Source organism: Pteropus medius, unplaced genomic scaffold (genome assembly GCF_902729225.1).
Source record: "Pteropus medius unplaced genomic scaffold, Ma_sr-lr_union100, whole genome shotgun sequence".
NCBI lineage: Eukaryota > Metazoa > Chordata > Mammalia > Chiroptera > Pteropodidae > Pteropus > Pteropus medius.
This window is the reverse complement of record NW_024351729.1, coordinates 17,866,900-17,888,685: the sequence shown is the minus strand read 5'-3', so window position 1 is coordinate 17,888,685 and position 21,786 is coordinate 17,866,900. Positions and strand designations below refer to the sequence as shown.

Genomic DNA, 21,786 nt, shown 5'->3' with positions numbered 1-21,786 from the left:
ATTTCTGCTTCATAGAAAGATCGATAAGCATACTCTTTTGTTTGATAAATTGGTTTTACTATTTTTTCTTAATAGTGAGCAGACACATCAAAGCAAACTTTATCATTTATTACAATAAAGAGGTAACTATATACTATTTAAAGAAAATTAGTCTTTTATTGTAAAATTTATTGACAAAATGAATTAATATTAGCAAGAATCTATGTTGTAAACAAAAGAGAAATGGAAGGAAAGAAAAAGCTCAGAAACAAATTATCCTCTGGAATACCAAATTTCTCCATCTAATATTTCAAAGATAAGATGCTGATCTATTTTATTATGTATCATATTTATAAAATATTTACATACATTAAAATTCAAATTATTTTAAAATTAAATTTTTTTCTAGGCCTCCAAATTCCTTTAAAATGATAGTATTAGAACAAAACACATTCAAGTTTGATTCATGAGACCTAAAATCTAACGTATCTTAAGATGTTTCCATGAACAAGTTACAAAGATAGCAAAACAAAGCAATTCATTTTCATTTTATTTCCACATAAAAAATAGTACTACAGTTAATGTTCATGTAATTTACCTCAACATAAGGACTCATACTACTGAGATAAAAAAAAGTTAGTAAGTTCAAATTTTCATACAGAGGATGGTTTCTGTGTGGGTCCATCTGTCTGTCTGCGAAGCAAGAGTGCCATGAGGTTATGATTTAAAAATAGAGAACAAGTATAGGCGGTTGTAAAAAGAGGTTGTTACAAATATATTAATTTGTTATAGATAAGCATGGGAAATGGCAAAAAGTAACATTTTTTCTTTCAGGGACTTAAATATTTTGTGATCAATTGTCAGGCTTTTTTTTTTTTTAATCAATTATTTACGGTTACTTTAAAAAAGAAGTTTGCTATTGAGAGAAGGAGGAGTAGCTGCAAGAAACAAATTATACCATCATATAACCTTTAAATTTTAATTTTTAACAACACTTTATATTCTGTAAACCAAAGTAAACAAAAACAGAATTTAAGGTGGGATACCTGGGACAGACCAACTGGCCCTGTCCCTGGCCAATGGAAGTGTGTATAACTTGATTAATGAGGTCTTGCTTCTCCCATGAAAACGTGTAATTCGTGGAGCTTTGTGGGGATCAGTGCAACATAATGGTTGTCTGCCCCATTCCAAGTACTGGCCGAAACAGTCTGCAATAAGCAGTTTAGAGCAGTAAATGTTATTTAAAGGTACTGGACTTGTTAACAGAAATCAGCTTTTTATAGAAAAGGTCAAATCGCTTTTATAGTCAAAGTCGGATATAGTTGTAAGCATAAACACTAACTATTTTACCTTTGGGAGTTTATTTAAAATATATTACTGTGCATAAAGGGGAATTCATTTAATTTTATTTGATGCTGTTCCCTTAACCCCAGTGGACTGAAACACACATTACAGATTTCCCTTGTCATTAACATAATTAATTTCTCTAGTAAGAGTTAGAAGCTGAGATGAGAACAGATGATGTACGTGTAGATTGGCAGTGTTTTCACCATGCTTATTAATATAAAATTTTGACTTCTCGTACTATCTCAAGCTCCATAATAGTTAATATAACATATACCCTTTAAAAACTAGGTTTTATTTAAATGTTGTAATAAACTCCATACTGATAAGATGACTGTAAGTATATTGCAATGACAGACAAGATTTTTAAATGTCTTTTATTGAGAAGCTGAGAAAAATGAGCTCACAATTTTAAGAATAACTAGCAGCATTGTTATGCTTTCAAGCTCTAATATGGGGATTTCTTACCTCTCTTGCATTTTTTCCACAGCTGATAAGCTAAAGCTTGGCAAATGCCACTCAACCTTCATTGGCTTTATTAAGGACTTTAATAAGTTTGTATTTCAGGGCCCTTTTTCTTTCCAAAGGGAGCAAAATTCATAGTTGACTACAGACCATTTTTGTACACACCTCGGAGAAGCTCATTTTAAAATTTATTTAATGCTGATAGTTGGCTTAGGGTCCTACAATACAGAATCCGAGGATTCATAAACTGTCATTATTCTTCAGAATTTTATCAAAGATGTAGTAGTCTTGCCTATAAAACACAAGAACACCTGAGCTGACACGGAGGGAAATGATACACAAAGAGTAAAATGCAATGTAATTTATGAAGTAAAGGTACAATAAAAGATTGAACTTGAAAATATAGTTTGTATTATTAAAGTATCGACTAGTCACTTTATTGTAAAATTATTTAAGATATTTTTAATAGACAATAATCATAAGATATATAACTTAAATATCAAAGTCTTATCTTTATTAGACTATTTCCCTGAGGACAGAGTTTTCTGCCATATTCAAAATTAGAGTACTCACAAGCCTAGCACTAGTCTTTGCAATATGCAGTTAATAATGATTTCTTGAAAACAAAATCATTTTCCCTCGTCTCTCTTTCTGTGAATGCGAGTTCCCATGAAAGAGTCTCCTGAACCCAGAAACACTCCCATTAAAGGCAATTCTCGTTTTTCAGGAACAATTGTCTACCTGACTGTCTGGAAACAGATTTGTGAGGCAGGTCTAAAGTTAAAAAAGATTTTCTCTTTGTGAAATTGCTGGCGTGAAAACAAGACCCCCCAGGAATACTCAAGTTGCTTTCCAATGTGTGTACATATGTATGTTTTTATATTTGTGTGTGCATGTGTGTGAAAGTGTCAATGTGGACTTTATGTGTATGTACCTTTGCATTGCAGGTAGATATGCTGTTGAGGTTATTTGGTGGAACACCTTGATCTAATCTGGAAACTTTTATTTGTAATTCTTTCCTGTAGCCTCCTCATGCTCAGGCTCTGGTCTCCTTTACATAGGAATTATTAAAATTACAAGGCGCCTAAGGAAGCTCTTGGCTCTTCACTATTCAAAAATATCACATGACCTAAATTTAAACTTTCTGCTAACCCCTAGCTATAGATGTTTACCTATGTGAAGTTACTTAGGGACAACTGCCTTAAACGTCATTTATATGATGCCTATATTCTTTAGATCAATCAATTGCGTGTAGAAAAATTGCTAATTACAAATCTCTCTGTAGAATAAAAAATTTAAAGAGTCTTCATTGGTCAGGATAAGACAGGTAGTAGGTAAATCCTGTAGTGATGGATATATTCTGAAAAGTAGCAAAGGCTTAATAGAGTACAGGCTTATTTCTTTCTCATACAAAGGGTCAGTAGAGGTCAACTACTCTATATCCTGTGGCTACGCCACTTAGCACATATGGCCTCCCAAGTCACCAGATAAAGAAAAGAGAGGAGTGAAGAAGGTACTTCTGTCCCAAAAGCCCTATGATCTGGCTCTTAACTCTTCAGCCTGATGTTTCGAGATTTCTAACCTCCACCCGCTTTTACACACTGAGCTAATAAATATATTTCAGTGTGGATTCCTCCCCCGTTTTTTCAGTATCTATCCAAACTATTTTCTAGTGAGCAGTTTCAGAGACACTACATAGATTTTTAGAGTAGAAATTTTTTTAACACATAGAGGAAACTAATACTAGCAAAATATTAGTGCAGATGGTTTCTGTCTAGAAAATAATCCCTAATAATTTGTATCAACCCTTGATTATTTTTTAGCGGGCCCCAATTCTGAAGTTTAGGGTCATGCATTCATTGCTAGAGAATTTGAAGCTGATGAAAATAGTTATTCTCCTAAGACTGGTCTGAATTTTGCATTTGACAAAGAACAATATTAAATTAGATTTGCGAAGTGGGAATATGAAAGTTTTCATTATGCCAGACAACTCACCATAGTAATAAAATTTTTAAACAGGCAGTTTATTAATGAAGTATTTTTTTGTTTTCATTTCATGGTTTAGAGTAATGTGTTTTCCTGCAGAAAAAGAAATGATGCTACTCTACAAGTAAATTTCAATTCATTTTATTAAATTGATTTTATTTTTATGACATTATATGTATACATTTATATATTTCATTTAATGTGTCTAAGAGAATAACAAATTTTCCTTTATGATGTTTTAACTTGATATTTCAACTACCAACCTAGCTTGATTGATATTTTTAAATAAATTATTCATTTTTTTCCCCGCAAAGAAGAATCTCTGGTCTATTGGTTAAGATTTTTATTTTCATTTCTGTTTTCATATTTAGTACATCCCTTACCATTATTTTATAAACTACTTTTTTTGTTCAAAAGATGACTGTGGTTAATCTATTTATGTGAGGGTCATTTGCTTTTATATGATTTTAGCAATATGATTATTTCTGTTGGTACAATCCATAGCAGCCAAGATATTCATATATGCTCTGTTATAAGTACATTTATTGAAACAGTTGGGAAAAAATAAGACAAAAGAACATTTTCCTGTCATATTTATTGTGGCTATTGAACACTTGACGTGGCTGGCATGAATGGGGAACTAAATTTTTAATTTTATTAATTGTAATCCAGATTTAAAGAGTTGCATGTGGCTAGTGAGTGGCAAACATTTGGACAGCACCAGTCCAAAAACTTGGGAATAATTAACCCAAGTTTTGTATTATTAAAAACAAAACAAAACAAAAAAACAAACATTAATATCACAGTCCCCCGAAGATACACTATTTGGAAGAGCTGAGAAATTCACTCTCTAATCACTCATTTTTATTTTATTAGTTTGCTAAGTCTGCCATAACAAAATATCACATACTAGGTGGTTTAAACATAGAAATTTATTTTCTCAATTCTAGAGGCTAGAAGTTTATGACCAAGGTGTGAACAAGATTGTTTTTTATTCTGAGGCCTCTCGCCTTAGCTTGCAGATTGCCACCTTCTCTCTTTGTCCTCACATGGACTTTCCTCTGTGCCCATGTATCCCTGGTGTCTCTTTTTCTGTCCAAATATTTTCTTCTTATAAAGATACCAGTTCTATTGTATTAGGGCCCAACCATAATGGCCTTATTTTAATTTAATAACTACTGTAAAGGCCCTAGCTCCAAATAAAATCACATTCTGAAGTACTGGAGCATAGAGCTTCCACATTTAACGCCTTCTCTTCCACGTGGCATCTACTGTCTCCCTGTATATATGTCTCCAAGGCCTTTTCTATTTTAGTCTTGCTTACTTTTTTATTTAATACTGGAATTCTATTTGGAGCACAATAAATGCAGATTTCAAAACTCAGCCTTCTTAAGAGGGTGGCCATTGCATTTTTAACAACTTTTCTATATTTTTTATTTTGACTTTGTCATTTCATTTATGGGTTGTTTCCTATACTTCATTATGATGTGTTTTGTCTTGGAAACTTCTGTTTTTCTGAGAATGGTCTATAATTTTACACACTTATGCAATAGATAAATATTTGTGCTTTACCAATCATATCATATAACACATATGATGGATTTGAACCATTCAGTATCGCTTCAGAATGTTCTAATATTAGCTGGAGAAATAGCTGATTTGAAGGGAATACAATTTTAGTTTCTTTATTTTATTGCTTTTTGAAACATCCAATGTTTTTTTAAGTGACACAAATTTTTAAATTAAGTTTTCATGCAGAACTTTCTAGAATATCTATTTGCCATGTCTTTCTTCTTTAGGCTAAAAAATCAAAGTATTTGCTTATTTTCTTAGAACTTCTCTTATTTAATACTTATTCGTTTGTAAATGTTGAGATTCTTAGCTTTATTAGGATAAGAATAGTTTTGGCAAAGGTCTTAGCCCACATACTTAAGGAAATGATCATGTTCCCAGCGAGGAAAATTCATTTCTATATTACATAAATACCACATGAGGAATATATCATGAAAAATTAATCATATTTTAGAAATATTAATGTTTCAATTAAATTTCAGCACTTTTTGTTGTAATGTCTTACATTATTGGAAGTACTTTGTATTTAAAAACTCTACTTCACATTGCCAAAAAAAAAAAGAAAAGAAAAAAGAAAAAAATAAAAGGAGGCCAATGTTTCATCATTGATTCAAAAACACTAGGTCCCCTCTTTTTAAAAATTTCTTTAGTTGTTCAGGGAGTGGGACATATATTTACTTTTTTTTCATTTTTTTCCTTTTTCACTGTTCTTAGGGACAAATCTTAAGAAAATCTGTAATAAGCATTACTGATTGCTTTTTAAAATCTATTTCCCCTTCTTTCTTGCTAACAGAACCCTGATTTTGCTGGGGTTGCTGTCCCAGTCTTCTTAGGAAGACTTTCTCTCCTAGTAGGGGCAGCCATACGGCATAGTTTTGGCCAAGAAAGTTTGTGGGGAATTATTAGGAAAGTATTTGCTTGACTAAGGAATAGTTGCAACATCTACTCCCTTTTCTACACTTCTTGTTTTGGATGTGGAACGATGTCTGGATCTATAGCAGCCATCTTGCATCCAAGAAGTGAAAAATGTAAGGTCAAAATTCACAATCTATAAGGGTGGTAGAAGAAAAATACAGAAAGTATCTTATTTTCTCTTTTCATCATTTAGCACTCAAACTAATGTCAGCAGGTACTTACTCCTGGACTTTTTACTGTGATGAAAGAAATGAACTCCCATTTGACTCTCTCTTAGTCAACTTTTCTGTTACTTATAGCCACATATATCCTTAACTGTTAGATAGAGATTGCATATAATCTATAACAATTTTTGTTCAATAAAACTTTTTTTCATGTGGAAATGTTCAATATCTACAGTGTCTAATATTATAGCCACTAGTCACATGAGGCTGTTGAAAAATTTAAATGTGGCTAGTGTGATTAGGGAACTGAATTCTTAATTTACTTCTATTTTAATGCATGAAGTCACATTTAAATAGCTAGGTCTAAGACTTATGAGGAATAATTAATTCACTCAGTTTTTCTGTTATAAAAATTTCAAATTAATGTCTCCGTCCTCTGAAGACATCTCATGAAATATCACCTCATAGTTCTTATTTATGTCAATACCCTTGAAACTCATTATGACCTCTTCTGATAAATTCTGGGTAATCATCTTTTGTTTGTGAAAGCATAGGTCCATAGCTAAGATCACAAGTATTTATGGCTTTCTGCATAGAGACTCCTCTGTTTTTCTAATATGAATTTAGCAGAGTTTTGGTTAAAAATTTTTCTACATATTTAAGTTATAGTCTCTATTTCTTTGCCTAAGTCTTGGATTATAATTATGGAAGTTTATTTGCCAGTCATTAGTGTTATTATGAACAGAATTTTGAGTCAGTTTTTGAAATCAGTTTTTGCTCTGAGGAGGCAAAAAATATTGAATCATCAAACTGGCAGACTGAGCACACTGAAGAAAAACATCACCATGGGCTCATGCAGTACGCGGCCCTAGGCTTTGAACTATGTCCAACCAAGCGTGTCCACTGAGTTTTAGGTTTACTTTCTTCTATTTTCACATTTTTATTTTGAGAAACAACTTATTCACATTCTGTAACAGATTCTCTTTGTTTGTTAGAATGCGAATCTATATTAAACACTTGAGTAGTAAAACAATACTTTATTTTTTTTGAATACTCAGATACAGAACTTTGTATTCTTCATAGCTTTTGTAAGTCAGTGTGTGTTTTTATTTTCATTTTCATTTTTCTATAATGATTTAACTAATGGAAAATGATAAGATTTGAGGTACTGTGACCATACTTTCCAGCAGTAATATGTGAGACTATCTGGCTCTCTATGCAGACGCCTTACCAAAATAGGTGAGATTTTTTTTCAGCATGTTTCTCAGTTTCATAAAAACATAAATTTGATGGTGAAACACCCAAGTGTTTAACTTCAAGATATGAGCTCAGTTTCAATGACAGGATTTCACCATTTCATCCTTTTCCTATGACCTTTTTAGATGAGAGTTCTTTGATTGTAAAATAATTATTTCATTTTACTGGTAAGCTCTAAATGTTTCTTGATGCTAAGGTTTGTAGTTTAATTGGTTTATAAGGGAACTAACAAAATATCCTCCTGTCCAGAAATATATAATAATAGGAAATTATGAATGGGGATTGAATGCTATAATGCCTACAGCTGGCTGAATGGACTTGAAATCCCTTTAAACTGTATTTTAAAATATTATAAAATGTTATTCTCAAACTTCCTCCCCGCAAAAGACTACTAAGACTTTTTTTAAGTTTCATGTCTTGAATTACTTAAATTTTTAAAATTATTAAATTAACACATCCTTTTTATTAGTTTTCAAATCTTAAAAGAAGGGGATATAAAAAGAAAGCTAATCAAATAAGAAACACTGCTACCATTCTGTAAAGCTCTCTAATATCTATTGTTTTCTCAGAATTTGGTTTGGATACACTAATGATTTCTCATGTCCTATTATTTTCAAGTCACAAAATTAAGAATAGTTTGAAAATGTCAGTTTAAGTTGTATTTATTTACCAAAAATAAAGCATCAGAGGACAATAATGGAAGTCTTTGAAGATACAGACACACCTAAATAATTATCATCAGTTGTATAGATCATAATTTATAGATTAAATTGTTTTGTGTTTTTTGTAAATCCTTCTGTATTTATATACCATTTGAATATCAAACTTGTAGAAAATAAAATTCGTTATCATTTCCATGAGTAGAGTCAGGGTTTTGTAAAGCTTGCCAAATCATGTTTCCCAATGCTGTGACTTACAGTGTTAGCACTCAGGCTTATCTGATATGACTCTTTTAGATAAGGCTGTGCCAGACAGGTTCATGCTCCATCAACTCTAAAGCCAAGCTAAGTCATATATCAGAAACCAATTTGTTTTATTTTTATTAATGAGAAGTACACATTAAAACAGAAAATTGAGCTGTTGCAGAGGTGCCTGAAAAAATATTTGTTTTAATGTAAAGAAAAATTGATTTTAGTATTCTTAAAACTAATAGTCATTGTGGGATCTGTTAATTATTTCTTTCCTTTTGTCCTTGATTCTTTCCATTTTTTTTTTCAAAGTACCTCGGCTCTAAGAATTAGAAATTATAGGGGCATTTCTGTTCTTTAAAGTTTCAACACATTGTGTGATAGAGCCAGAGACCAATTGTTGAGATATGATGCGATGGTGCTATAACAGATGTACATACAAAGTGATATAAAATAATAAACCACAAAATATACCTTGATAGTTTGTTTTCACTTGATGTTTGTGTTTGTTATCTTTTTTTTTAAGGACGAATTTATATAAACATTCATTTAAGTATCTTTTAGTGGTCATTATGCAGCAAGAGGCAGAATTACATGTGAATTGAATTTGAAAGTTTAATCACTTTAGAACAGATTTTATTAAAAAAAAATCTGGGCATTAATGCATTTGATTGAGAAAAACATTTTTACCTCACATTCTATGTCACTTCATAACCTTTTTGGGGGAGAGTCATCGAGGAAATATAAAAATAGATATCAGATAATTTGGAAATGTAGATATAGTTGATCTGTTAAATGTTCTGCTGGTATAGGTGACAACATAAATGTTGATATGTACCTGACAAAAATAGTGCTCTGGTATTCTTGGCTGTGAGCTTATTTTATCTGCTGTGACAAAGAACTGACTATCTCTACCTCTGAGAGCATGTGTCTTAAATGGAAGTTAAATTGTCTAGACAACTAATATTAGAGAAAAGTTCACTTATCAGCTTAAATAAACTCTCTGGTACATGGACTTCTGAAAGAACACATATTTTTAAGTGTAAATGCAATCTTGAATTTCTTAATGGGTAAAGAGTGGAAAATATACGTTGTACTACTTCTATATCTTTTTCAGAGTTAAAATAAGTTTTCCTTCCTTCTGCTTTCCAGTTATAGTGCTCTCAGAACAAAACAATTATTTTTCTTACCCTAAATTTATTAGTGATTGAGATACATTATCATTGTCAAAATAATGATTAAGAATTTACATTTTAAATTTACATATAATATTTATATAAACCTTTTAAAATCAGTTTTAAAGATGAAAACATTTATTTTAGTTAATTTCGTAACTCCCTTTAAGTGATTGTTTTAGCTTATAGTTTCAGAGTTAGTTAGTGGTACAAAATAACTGCACTGCACTTATTTACCCAGGAATGAATATATATATATTTATTTTATACCAGCCAGTAAATGTCAGAAACTTATCACCTAAGAGAAATGATATTTATGGCATATTAGCTAAAGTCTAAGCAGTTCATCCATTCCTCTATGCTTTGCCCAAAGTCACACTATTGGAGAGCTATGTATCTGAGCTCTGTTTTGTTAGTTACATATTACTTAGCTCTTTACTAAGTTCTTTTTACCTAGTTAATATTGGAAAAAAAAAAGTCTTATAAAATATATCAATATGTTAGGGATTGTTGAAGATACAAATCATTCATTATATTAAATAGTTTGTTGTCGTCATTGTTTTTTACATGAGCTCTAGAGGAATACTTCTTTTGGGTGTTGGTATCAGAACTATTATATTTCGTTCCTGGTAATTTTTTGCCTAATGCAATGCAATGTTTTCTAAACTGTATTCCATAAATCACTATCCCAGGAGATGTTTCTAAGGAGGTCTGAAAAAAATATGCTTTGGGGTTAAATATGCTTAAGAAAATTGTCTTACCTTCTTGCTTGTTGAACATTCCAGTGAGCATTAGTGTGTTAAAACGAGCTGAGCAGTTTTGTAGTAGAGTAGACTCGTTAGTTAAGAGAACGTTTAGCAAACACATTTTTATGTGGTAATCTTTCTTCTAAAATACCTATTAACATCTTGGGGACTCTCTTATTCAGGTTGTAGACAATGCTGATCCAAAGAATCCTGTGAATTAAATAATTGGTGCGTCTTCCTCTATTGCGGTAGCTGGTAGAAAAGCACTCTTTGGTGAAAATAAATATGCCACTACCACGTGATCTAGCTATCCCATTGTTAGATATAAACCAGAGAAACTCTCACATAGGTCTTATCAGGAGGTACGCATGAAAATGTTCACTGAAACATTTTTTGTGGCAGTGAGGAACTAGGAACAGCCAAAGTGATCATCACAGTAGCATATACCACTGTAATGTGGTGTATGCATGACACAGCCTGTCATGCAACAGTCAGATATAATAAAGTGGAGTTCTATAAAGCAACATAAATCGATCTTGAAAACATAATCAGACTGAGAGTATACAGTGAAGTCTACAGGAGTTCAAGTAGAGTATATGGTACCCTAGCAAGCTATTAGGACTTCATCATATGCAACATTATACCAGTCTCCTTCCCCTGGCTACTTATATATAACTACTTTGTTTTCTAGTTGCATAAAATTTTGCACCTACCCTAATGGTTTTCTTTCTTCTTTACTATAATTTAGGGTATAATTTAGGGATGATTCTAAGCCTCCTTGGGAATGCTTATATACAAATACACAAAATAGATTTTATTCTAAAATCAAGAATTACTTATCTTATTAAGTACAGGTGACATTCAGTTCTTTCCTCAATCTTCCATTTATAGGCCCTGGGGGAAAGAGAGAGAGGAAGTAGGATATTTGCATAAATATGTGACAGTTCTGAGCTTGGGCAATGATCTTCCTCTTGACAAGATAATCTAGTATCATTAGTAATTTAATGGATTTCATCTGTTTATTAAGAGAAGCTAAGCAGGAAAAAAAATTGATCAAAGTAAAAAAATATATATATTGTATTCTCTAGAACCTCTTCTTCTAAAGACACTGTCCTTCATTTTGTAACAATAAAATTAAGACATTAGAAATCAGGGATGTGACATTAGAAATCAGGGATGAGGAGAAAATATAAAATCCACAATGGTTATAAATAGCTTTTGAAATGACATTTAATGTTACAGGCCTGCCTAAGTTATAACTATTGTTTTGAACTGTAATTATGGTAACTGGGTTTTGGTCTCCATAGAAAAGTTTATTACTTATCTGTCATGAAGATAGGACAGGTAAGAACTGTTAAATACAAGGAGTGGCTACAAAAAAAGTGGAGTAGAAGCACTTGTGATGAGTCCAGGGACTGAAAGTCCTGCTGCTTGTGTGATACAAACACAAGTTTGTTTCCTTTTCTCACAATACATCAGGCAATAGAAGCCACACTTAATTTGAACTCTAAAAGGCCCTAATTTCATGTTATATAATAATGCAGTTAGGTTGATGGTATCATTTAATTTACTGTCCCATGATTATTATAGGCAATATAGTAGAGTGGCTAAGAGCTCTGACTCTGGAATCTGAAAGATCTGGGAAAGAATCTGATCTTGACTATTACTCATTATGGGATTTGGGGCATGAATATAAACTATTTTCTTATCTATAGAATGGGGTAATGGTAGTAGAAATCTCAGAGGGTTATTGTAGGAATGAAATGATGTAATGCTTATAAAAGTACTCAACATATTGCCTAGCATGTAGTGAGTAATCACATTTAGCTCTGCAGTTATTATTGCCATTCCTCATCGAGTTATATATTCTTTTATTACTTATACCGTATGTTTTAAACTGAAAGCAGTATTCTCCCCAGAGGACATTTGCCAGTGTTTGAAGACGTTGTTTGGTTGTCACAACTACAGGGGAATGGGAGTGGAGGGCAGGCAAATACTCCTGGCATCTAGTACATAGAGCCAGGGAAAGATACTGCTAAATATTCTACAGTGCTCAAAAGAGGCCCCTTGACAAAAAATTATACAGCTCCAATACGTCAACAGTACAGAGACTGAGAAACATACTTTAACTATTTATTTCGAGCACTAAGTTTAGAGATGTTCATTTCTTTGTATTTCTTTAATAGCTACTGGTATACAATGCTTTCCTCTGTAATATAGTCAAATCAGTGACCCATCTATATAAACACAATTTCTTAAGTTTTTCCCTCTAACAGCAAATTCTATAAAAGTTTTAGGATTATTTCTTAATTTTTATCCCCTGGAAAATAGAATTAGTTTTAGGATAAAGTAATTGTGTAAAAATGGAAAATAATGATTTTCCATTTAATTATTTTAATTATTTAATTATTCCTTATTTATCATTTATTTAAATAAATGATATTCAATTATTTAATTATTTTTAAATAATTATTTAAAAAATAAAAGAAATTATTTAATTATTTTATTCCTTATTTATCATTTATTTAAAGAAATGAGTTCTCGAGAATGTGCATGATATGAATAACAGTATAAATATTTGGTAAAAGTAAACATAGATAGAAATATAAAATATGATTTAAGCATGAAAAATTAATACATAAAATTAAATTTAAATAACAGTCTGATTAGTGAAATGAATTTATTAAAACTTTGAAAATAGCTATGTATATAATACTAATGTTTGAGTTGTTTTCCAATGAATTTCATTGAACTGATGTGCTTAGAATGAGATGACAGGGATTGTGTTCTCTAGGTCCTTAAATTCTAAAATTCAGGATTCTATGCTTTGTGAGCCTTCTTCCATATTCAGTAAAACCCCATTATAAATTTCTGCTTTATTTAATGCATTTAGAACTTTATGGGGTAGTACAAAGTGATTTATAACATCCTTCTCACTGTAACAAGGAAATCATGTGTTATTCCTATCATTTTAGTATCAAATGAACGAACAAAGATAACAGTTTAATTTTATCTGAATACTCTGAACTGTGACAGAATAGCAAGCATAGATAAAGCAATAGATAGTGTTTACTTCTCTCTCTCAGCATTGACTTTATTTCCACATGATATATTCTTACTAGAAGTACATGGTAGAAATCATTTGAGACTTAGATTCACATGTAGAAAATATTGAAGTCTCAAGAGTATTATCAGTGGTTTGTGTCAGCCTGGATTTGAGTTGTAAGTCAGGGGAATTTTGAATGATGTTCCAAAGATGTACAAAATTATTAAACATGTTCGTTGATGATCTGGCTGACAAAATGAAAATATAATCCATAAACTTATTATGACCATAATTTCAGGTTGGTACTGTGGGGTTTATTGTTGATAATTTGAATTGAGAGTTACTTGACAAATAGAAATAAAAAATGAAAAAAGAAATTCATGAGTTAAAGATTAGTGGAAGAATTCCACTGGTTATAAATAAAAGAGAGCCATAAATAGAGATATGAAAACTAAGGCCTTCTTTATTCATAGATTAGAAGCTAAAAATGAATAAGAAGAGTAGTATTTTTAAAATATGTTTGTAAAATTTCAGTATTGTATAATGGAAAGTCATTGTTTAAAAACTACAAAATAATCCATTCATAACATAAAAGAGATGGGAAGTTTAATGATCTTGTAAAAAAATGGAGCATACTGCTTGTTGCAGTAATGTTTTTTGACTATCAAGCAAAAATAAGTACTGTTAGTACACTAATTTCCTCTTCATAATTGAAAACCCAGAGATGTACTTTTGTTTTCATGAATGTGAGGCTAAAAATCCAGCTTTCTTATCATCTTTGTCTTGCTTTTTATTAAGTTTATGTGGCTCATGATTCTTATTACTAGGATGAGCACAATCAGGACAAAATTAAATAAAAACAATAGTTTTCAGACTTTTGTTAGACACGGAACTTTTTCTTGAGACTATGCCTGCATATTCAATATGCAAAACAGATTAAAAAAGTCATTCTGGTCAAATGACAGGTAACCTCCCCAAACTTCAAGTATGTCTTCAATTAAAAAACCTCTACATTTAAAATACTAAAAATTTATACCCGTTCTGATATTCAGAAAAAGTTGATGATGTTCTAGAAATTAAGCTGACAGTTGTTAGGATGTTCTACAAATCGATAATATGAAATGTTCACTTATGAGCTACAATATGTAAAGTTGTCAGTATATACAGTTTAATGAATAAAATTTTATAATGCAAAAATAATGTTTAAAAATGGCCATAGCAGCAAATGCATATTAATTTCTTAGTGCAAAATCTATGAGGCAGGCATGAAAATTTCCTTCTCGGGCCTCCAACCTTGGTCACTGCTCAACACTAAAGCACTGAAGCTACACTTTGCATGACAGCTCCCAGCAAATGACTGAGCATGGCACTGATGCTAATCCAAGCATTTTTGAGAGACCTGGGCCTCCTATTTTAGACACCTTTGGCTTAAGGACTCATCATTGGCCTAGTGAAACTTTCTTAGAAACTGCAAAGCAACCCAATTGTCCTTCCTTCCCCCTCTTCTTTACAAGATTTAGACCTGCATTGTGGTCTCACACACTACCTCTTTCCCTTGTAGGAATTTACTCTAATAAATCTCTTCTATGTCTAGTGCATCCTTGTTTGCTTCTTGCGGGACTCACAATAGCACTCTAGTATGTAGTAAATGTTTCATATCATCATTTACTAAAGCAACTCAAAGAAATAAGTACCGTTATTATCTTAATTTTACATGAGAGTGTTTCTGTAATATCTTTTCAGGGCATTTTTTTTTTTCATGCTGACGAAGTTCTGCTTTCGCGGAGCTACTTGTTAGTACTATTATCCTTTCTATATTGATTCCATGTAGAAAGACCACGCCCCCTCCCTTTTTTTCTTTCAGCTTTAGACCGTCAGTTGCAGAGGACTCTGAATCTCTCTGTAATTTTCTCAAAAAGTCCATATTTCAAAGTTGGCATTGCAATTTTACTCATGTAGCACTAGTTATCCTGCTCTAATTTTGAGCAAGAACATGCCAGTGCTAAATCGTAAATAGATTTGTTCTGTTTAACGGAATTTTCAAACCATTCCTCTGACTGCTGCCAGTCACCTGAGGAGTGGATTTTCTTTGCGTGGCCGTGCCTGCTCTTTCTCTTTATACACTCAGTTCTTTTCAGTGCTGTTATGTGGAGCAGGAATGCATTATAGGGACCACCTTCGAATTTGACAGGAAGGAAACGATTTCAACTACAGTTTCTCTGGCAAAAGAGAAGTCATTTCTTCTGTTACATATTGATCTGATCATTCCTGATTCCACAATCACTCATCTTTCCCCATGATCAATCTCCCTGGGCAATAGAATATTCTGTTTTTACTAATTAACTCTTTCAGGACTCTTCAATCAAGCTACTTTAGTTTTACGTGTATCCAATGTTTTATCTCTAAAAAGTAGCCTCGATTATTTAATAGTAATTCTACAATTGTTGTTCTAAAAAGATTCATAGCTGGATTACTCATTTCCTACTGGTTTCCTTTCTAGCTAACTCCTTGCTGGTTCTTTGAAACTCAAAGACTAAAATGATGTGAATGAGGATAACCTCTTACCGGTTTGATTTCTCTGTTTATTGATGTTCTCCTGAAATATAATTTGAGGTAACTCAATAAAGTGTAGATAAATGCCTTATTTTAATAGGATTTTTATAGGATATATATATTGGGTCTTTCTGTTAAAGAAAAATACTTCATGATACTTGTTAAAGTCAGAAAGAAAGACTTTATTTAAGAGGAAGGGACTACTTCTATGGAGATATTGCAGAAGGAGCTTGAAATCAGGCTCAACTTTGAATACAGAGACAAGTGGAGATTTATAGCTAAAGAGTGGAGTGGGAAAGTTAGTGAATAGAAAATTACTAAGAAAAAAACATCAAGGCTAAGGGAATGCTTGCCGGACCTACTGAACAGGATTCTTGCTGAAGGCAAGACAAATATCCAGGGTGATTAGATGCAAGAGTGGGGGGCTTTTTGTTAAACTGGCTCTGCAGAATTCTGGACTAAATTGGCCAAGGACAGGTCAAGGCCTAGAGAAGAGTGTTTAGAGGAGCCTAACTCAAGTTTGGTCAATAAAAAATTCTTTGTCATTTAATAAAATAGAGGCAGTCTATACTTTTATAATATGAGGGGCCTCTTTACTCTTAACAGCCGATAGCTAATATAATCAATGAAGAAAGCACATTGAAGAATTCCAAAGGCAATGAAATTTGATGCTGAAACTATAAGTAATCTAACTAATCTTTTGTAAATAGTAAAAAAACAAATTAAGGGTGGCTAAATAATTGAAAATTTGAACAATACCTTATGGGTTATATGTATGCAAAAAGTAAAACATCGATGAAAAATTAAGACATTTCAGGATTATTTTCAAAATTATTAGTTACTAACAATTTTAATTTGCTAAAAGAATCTTGTTTAAAGTCAATTTCACTTCTAAGACAATACCTAATACACCTCCCGTAAGATAACAAAGAAATACCTTGTTTAGTAATTTTACATTTTTTATATAATACCAAATATTCTGGCAAGCTTATTTCAAAGTCTTTTTGGAAATATTAGCTTTTATTTTATTTAAAAGACTCCAAATATTTGTTTTATATTTCTCATCAGCTATTTGTGTTTTGTGGGAAAAAATTAAAGGTTTAAAATGAAATACTTCATTAAGTAACACATTTGGAGACTTTAAAGTGAGACAGTGATTCACCTTCTAAATGAAGCATACAGCCCTATACATATTTTTAAGATCTCAACAAATACCATGAGTTGGATCAACTGTGATTATCTAAGAATCTTTACTAAGACTATATACAATAAATGCTCACCTAGAAAAATTCTAGTAGCATCTGATAGAGAAAAAATATATATTAAAATCATTAGATTTAACTACAGAAGAAAGAAGCGACTGAAAACATCTTGAGGTCAGAGAAAGGAAAAAGAAATGAAAGGCATATAGATTTATCCATTTTTATTTCTACCACCACCACTAGCCCAGCCACCAGTACCATCTCTGTTTTAGATTACATCAGTGGCTTCCTAACTGGTCTCCTTGCTTCTCTTCTTAGAAGCTGTTTCCATTCTTTCTCCAATACAATTTTTTTTTATCTGCAGAACAGCCAGAATAATGTTTTTAAAAATAAAAATGTAAATCAGCTCATGTTACTCCCTCATTCAAATATCTTCAGTGCTTTCCATTGATTTACATAAAATGTCTGTGGTTCTTATTTCCTATTTCTCTCTCTCTCTCTCTCTCTTTCTCTCTCTCTCTCATTATATTCTGTGTATATTTGTCATTCGTTCCACACATACATCAATTTTATTCCTGCCTGAATGCTTTCTATTAGTTGTCTTTTTTCCTTGGAAGGCCCTTACCTTAAATCTTGGTTAGCCTGTTATTGTCATTTCAGGTCTCAGGGCATATGTCACCAAGAGGCCTTTCTTCATCTACAAATCTAAATTTGAACCAAGAACCTTAAAGTGTTGATGCATCTCGAAAACCTAAAAGCACTATATTTCTCTCGTTTCTAGTAGGAGCCCATGTTGTGTATTTGAACACAATTTGAACACATTTTTAAAATTTATATCATAACCAAGCTATGGGAATTGCAGCTATTTTGGCATTAATAATTTTCTCTTTTTCCCTAAGAATTATAGAATGAGCAGTTTCTGCACTAGAATGATATTTCAGTGTATGCTTTCTCAAAATCTCAAATAAGTATATTTTATATGATTTTTTATTTTAAATGAAAAATTCAGAAATTAGCAGAAAACCTGAGTTATAGAAGTTTGCTTCTCTCTGATATTTCCTCAGATGAAAATAGATTAGGTAATATTTCCCACAATGTAGCTGCATTTAAAAAACTGAGCTCCTTCACTGAAAGAAACAGAAGGAAAATCCCCTGACCTTGGTCAGGTACATAATTATCTTACAAATGAAGCGGTAGAGTGTGTGACTTTTTTAATGAGACAAAATTTGCATCAAGTTGTAATCTGATTGCTGGTGTACACCACTTGAAACTGACCCTAGGGTTAAACCAGTTCTAGTTAATTTATAAAAACAACACATACCTGTAAGGTTAGCCTGGAGTATATGATTTACTAATACTATACTACATTTAAAAACTTTCTACTTAGTTTATTGCTTTCTTTTAAACTAATGCACTGGAAACATTTCTTGAAGGTGCTTTTTCCATCTTAATTCTTTTTTTAAAAAAATCCAATTGAATACAATAAGCAGGAGGATGAAATAGTCTTTAGAATGTATAAATTTGTCTTCCTTCACACTTTATGTAATTAATTTCATGTTATATTGTATGAGTCGTCCTCAATTTCTCCATATGGACATGGAACATCCCTTGAAATGTACTTTAATCCTTTCCAAGTTGAAAAGGATTATTTCTCTGAATTTCCTTCCATAATTGACTAGATATATCAATACTTAGAGAAGAGAGACATGAGTCGATATTAATGCAATGTCGAAGCCCCTGTTCAATGGATTGTTTAGGTATGTGTGGAAAAGTATTATTTAACTTAGTGCTTCTCTCTTTTCTCTGAAATACAACAGTTATATCACATTTGGAAACATTAAGAGAAAGGCGAAATATATAAAATGTTTATTTGATGAAATGTTATAAATTTTAACTATTTTTCATAATGTGACATTAAAGATGTCAACCTTTCAAATATGGACAACTGAATTAAAACAGCCACCTAGAATTAATGTTGTCTTATACATAAATATAATGCTTCATGCCCCACTTAATTGCACCTGGTAGGCTGATGTGGGAATAAAATTGCTGCCACATTGGGGCTGAGTCTAAAGGGACTCCCCTCCAGACAGTATGAAAGTATTATGTCTGCTGAAAAGCAGAATATCCCAAGGGCGTGTCAGTGAAGGTGGCAAAGAGAAGCAGTAGACTTCTAGCAGTAGACTGCTAGAAGACGAACATGAAGTCCTGTAGGAATTTTCTATCCAAGAATAGTACTGGATGGAGAATCCAGAAGAAGTTGATAACAGTCTGGCGTCAGTTTTAAATGTGTTTAAAAAATTTCCCTGAGTTGGGATTCAAGATCAGGATGACATAAAGTCTGCTTTGGAAATTTCCAGTTTATGTCAGTTATCCTGGCATAATTATTAATAGCACTCCCAAAAGTGTCTGATTTGAAAGATAAACTGTCATCCCTGAGAAGACTTATGAGTGAAGGTCCTTAGTCCAAGAAGGTATGGTAAAATCAGGCGGATTATCAAAACAGCGACTCAAACAAAGGATCAGTTGTGGATCAGAAGTATAAGTATTTAAAAACAAAGCCTTTGGAATAGTGCAAAAAACTCACTCATGAAGCTAATGAGCAATATCAGGGCCTTTTTTTTAAATTTTTACTTTTAATATCAGGCCTTAAGTAGCAAGGGTAGATTGATGTTGGAACTTTAGTCGGGATTGCCCTGTTTCTCAAAATGTCTGATTACACTAGAAATGCAAGAGATATTTGCTAAAATGCAGATTCTTAGGTTTCACTCCAGACCAGTAGAGTGAGACTTTCCCAGGTGGGCATGGGATTAGCATTTTCAGTAGTCTTCCTGGTGATTCCTATTTACACTAAAGCAAAAGAACCATTGACATAGAGATGAGAGAGGGGCCAGCAGTTTGAAAGAAACAGGTGCCATCTAAAATTTTGTGAAGGTGGGTTGGTTAAATATAAATTACAAATAAATATATAAATTTAAAGAATCTGAAAGCTATCTTCATTAGACCGAGGTAATTTTTATAATATTTGCATTATATTATATAAATTAGGATATCATGTCCTGAGTATGATAGAAAGATTATAACTGACCAAGAACAGGGCTAATTGGTTTGCCAATTTAAAAAATGATATAAAGGGAAGAATGCCTTGAGAGAAAATGTCAATCCAATGAAAAAAGAGTAACCTGAGCTATTTGTAGTTCTGAGAGCATTGGACCAGTTCTGACCCTTAAAAATGAAATCTTTATACAAATTTATTGAGAGAAAAGAGAATGAATATACTCACAGTGTCTAAGTTATTTATGATATGCTGGATGTTAGGCAATAAATTTCATAGAAACTAAGGGAATTCGTTTCTAAGTCAGCAGTGACATTTTACGCATGTTAACCTTGTTACTCAAAGGTGGTCCACAACCAGCAGTGCAAATTTATAAGAAATGCAGAACCTCAGGCCCCATCTCAGACTGACTTAATTAGAATCCATATTTTAATAAGATCCTCAAGTCATTCATGGGGGTGTTAAAACTTAAGAAGTTCTGCTCTACAAGTAAAAGTTTCTGAACCAATGAAAATTTTACTTGTATTTGGGAAGCCTCAGTGGAATGAGGAGAGTTAGAATTTCTGAGTCTACCAAAATGCTATTTAAATATCGTTTTATTCCAATCCTGCTATGATTCTGAAGTTCTTGCAAGAATATCATCTACAAAAGCAAAAACATCTCACTGGTAGTTCAGGTAGTTTGGAGCAGCGTGGTGCCCTCAGAAAAGGCTGAAATTTTGTCTGTGATTTTGGAATATCAAAATTAAAAAAAAATGTACTTCTGTCGTCTAAATGATTTTTTTGTATAGTAAGCAAAATTGTATCACTGACCAAGTATCTACAAGCCAGTATTGGTTGAGAGTGTATTTTGTGCCTATGAGTTTTTAAGAGATATTTGGCAGAGTTTTGTTTCTGTAAGAAAAATCTATCACTCACGCAAATGCTGAAAGAACAGCAAAATAAAAAAAATCAAGGAGATAGATTTCCTTAAATCTGAAGGGAAATGGATATTTATAAGGTTGTTTTCAATCTATAATAATGACCTCATATCTTAATGAAAAGAAGGCATGGTACTAATATAAATATTGTAAATTAGGAATCTAGTTAACTCCTCAGTTAAAGAGAAGCTGATAGAGGTCACAGATAAGCCAAAATCACAGTGAACACAAACTAATCAAAATGTCATAAGACATGGATTTAATATAAACCTATTATTTTCAAGATTATATTAATTATTTCAGCAGTTTAGATCAGCATTTCCCAAAGAGTATACTGTGCAACATCAGGGCCTTCCCGCGCTTTCTCCAATGCCCCAAATGCTTGCTTAAAAACGGATTCTGCAGAGCAGTATGTTTGGGAAACACTGCGTACTGTATTCCTTTTTATTGAACAAATGTTTATGGAATAACTTAGAACCTGTTGTATGTTATGCATTGCA

General features: G+C 32.2%; 1 protein-coding gene across 3 annotated transcripts in view; it reads left to right on the top strand.

Moving 5' to 3' along the window:
* LOC120587606 (receptor tyrosine-protein kinase erbB-4) overlaps positions 1-21,786 on the top strand; it is a 767,195-nt gene that overhangs the window by 160,127 nt on the left and 585,282 nt on the right. The window lies entirely within an intron of this gene.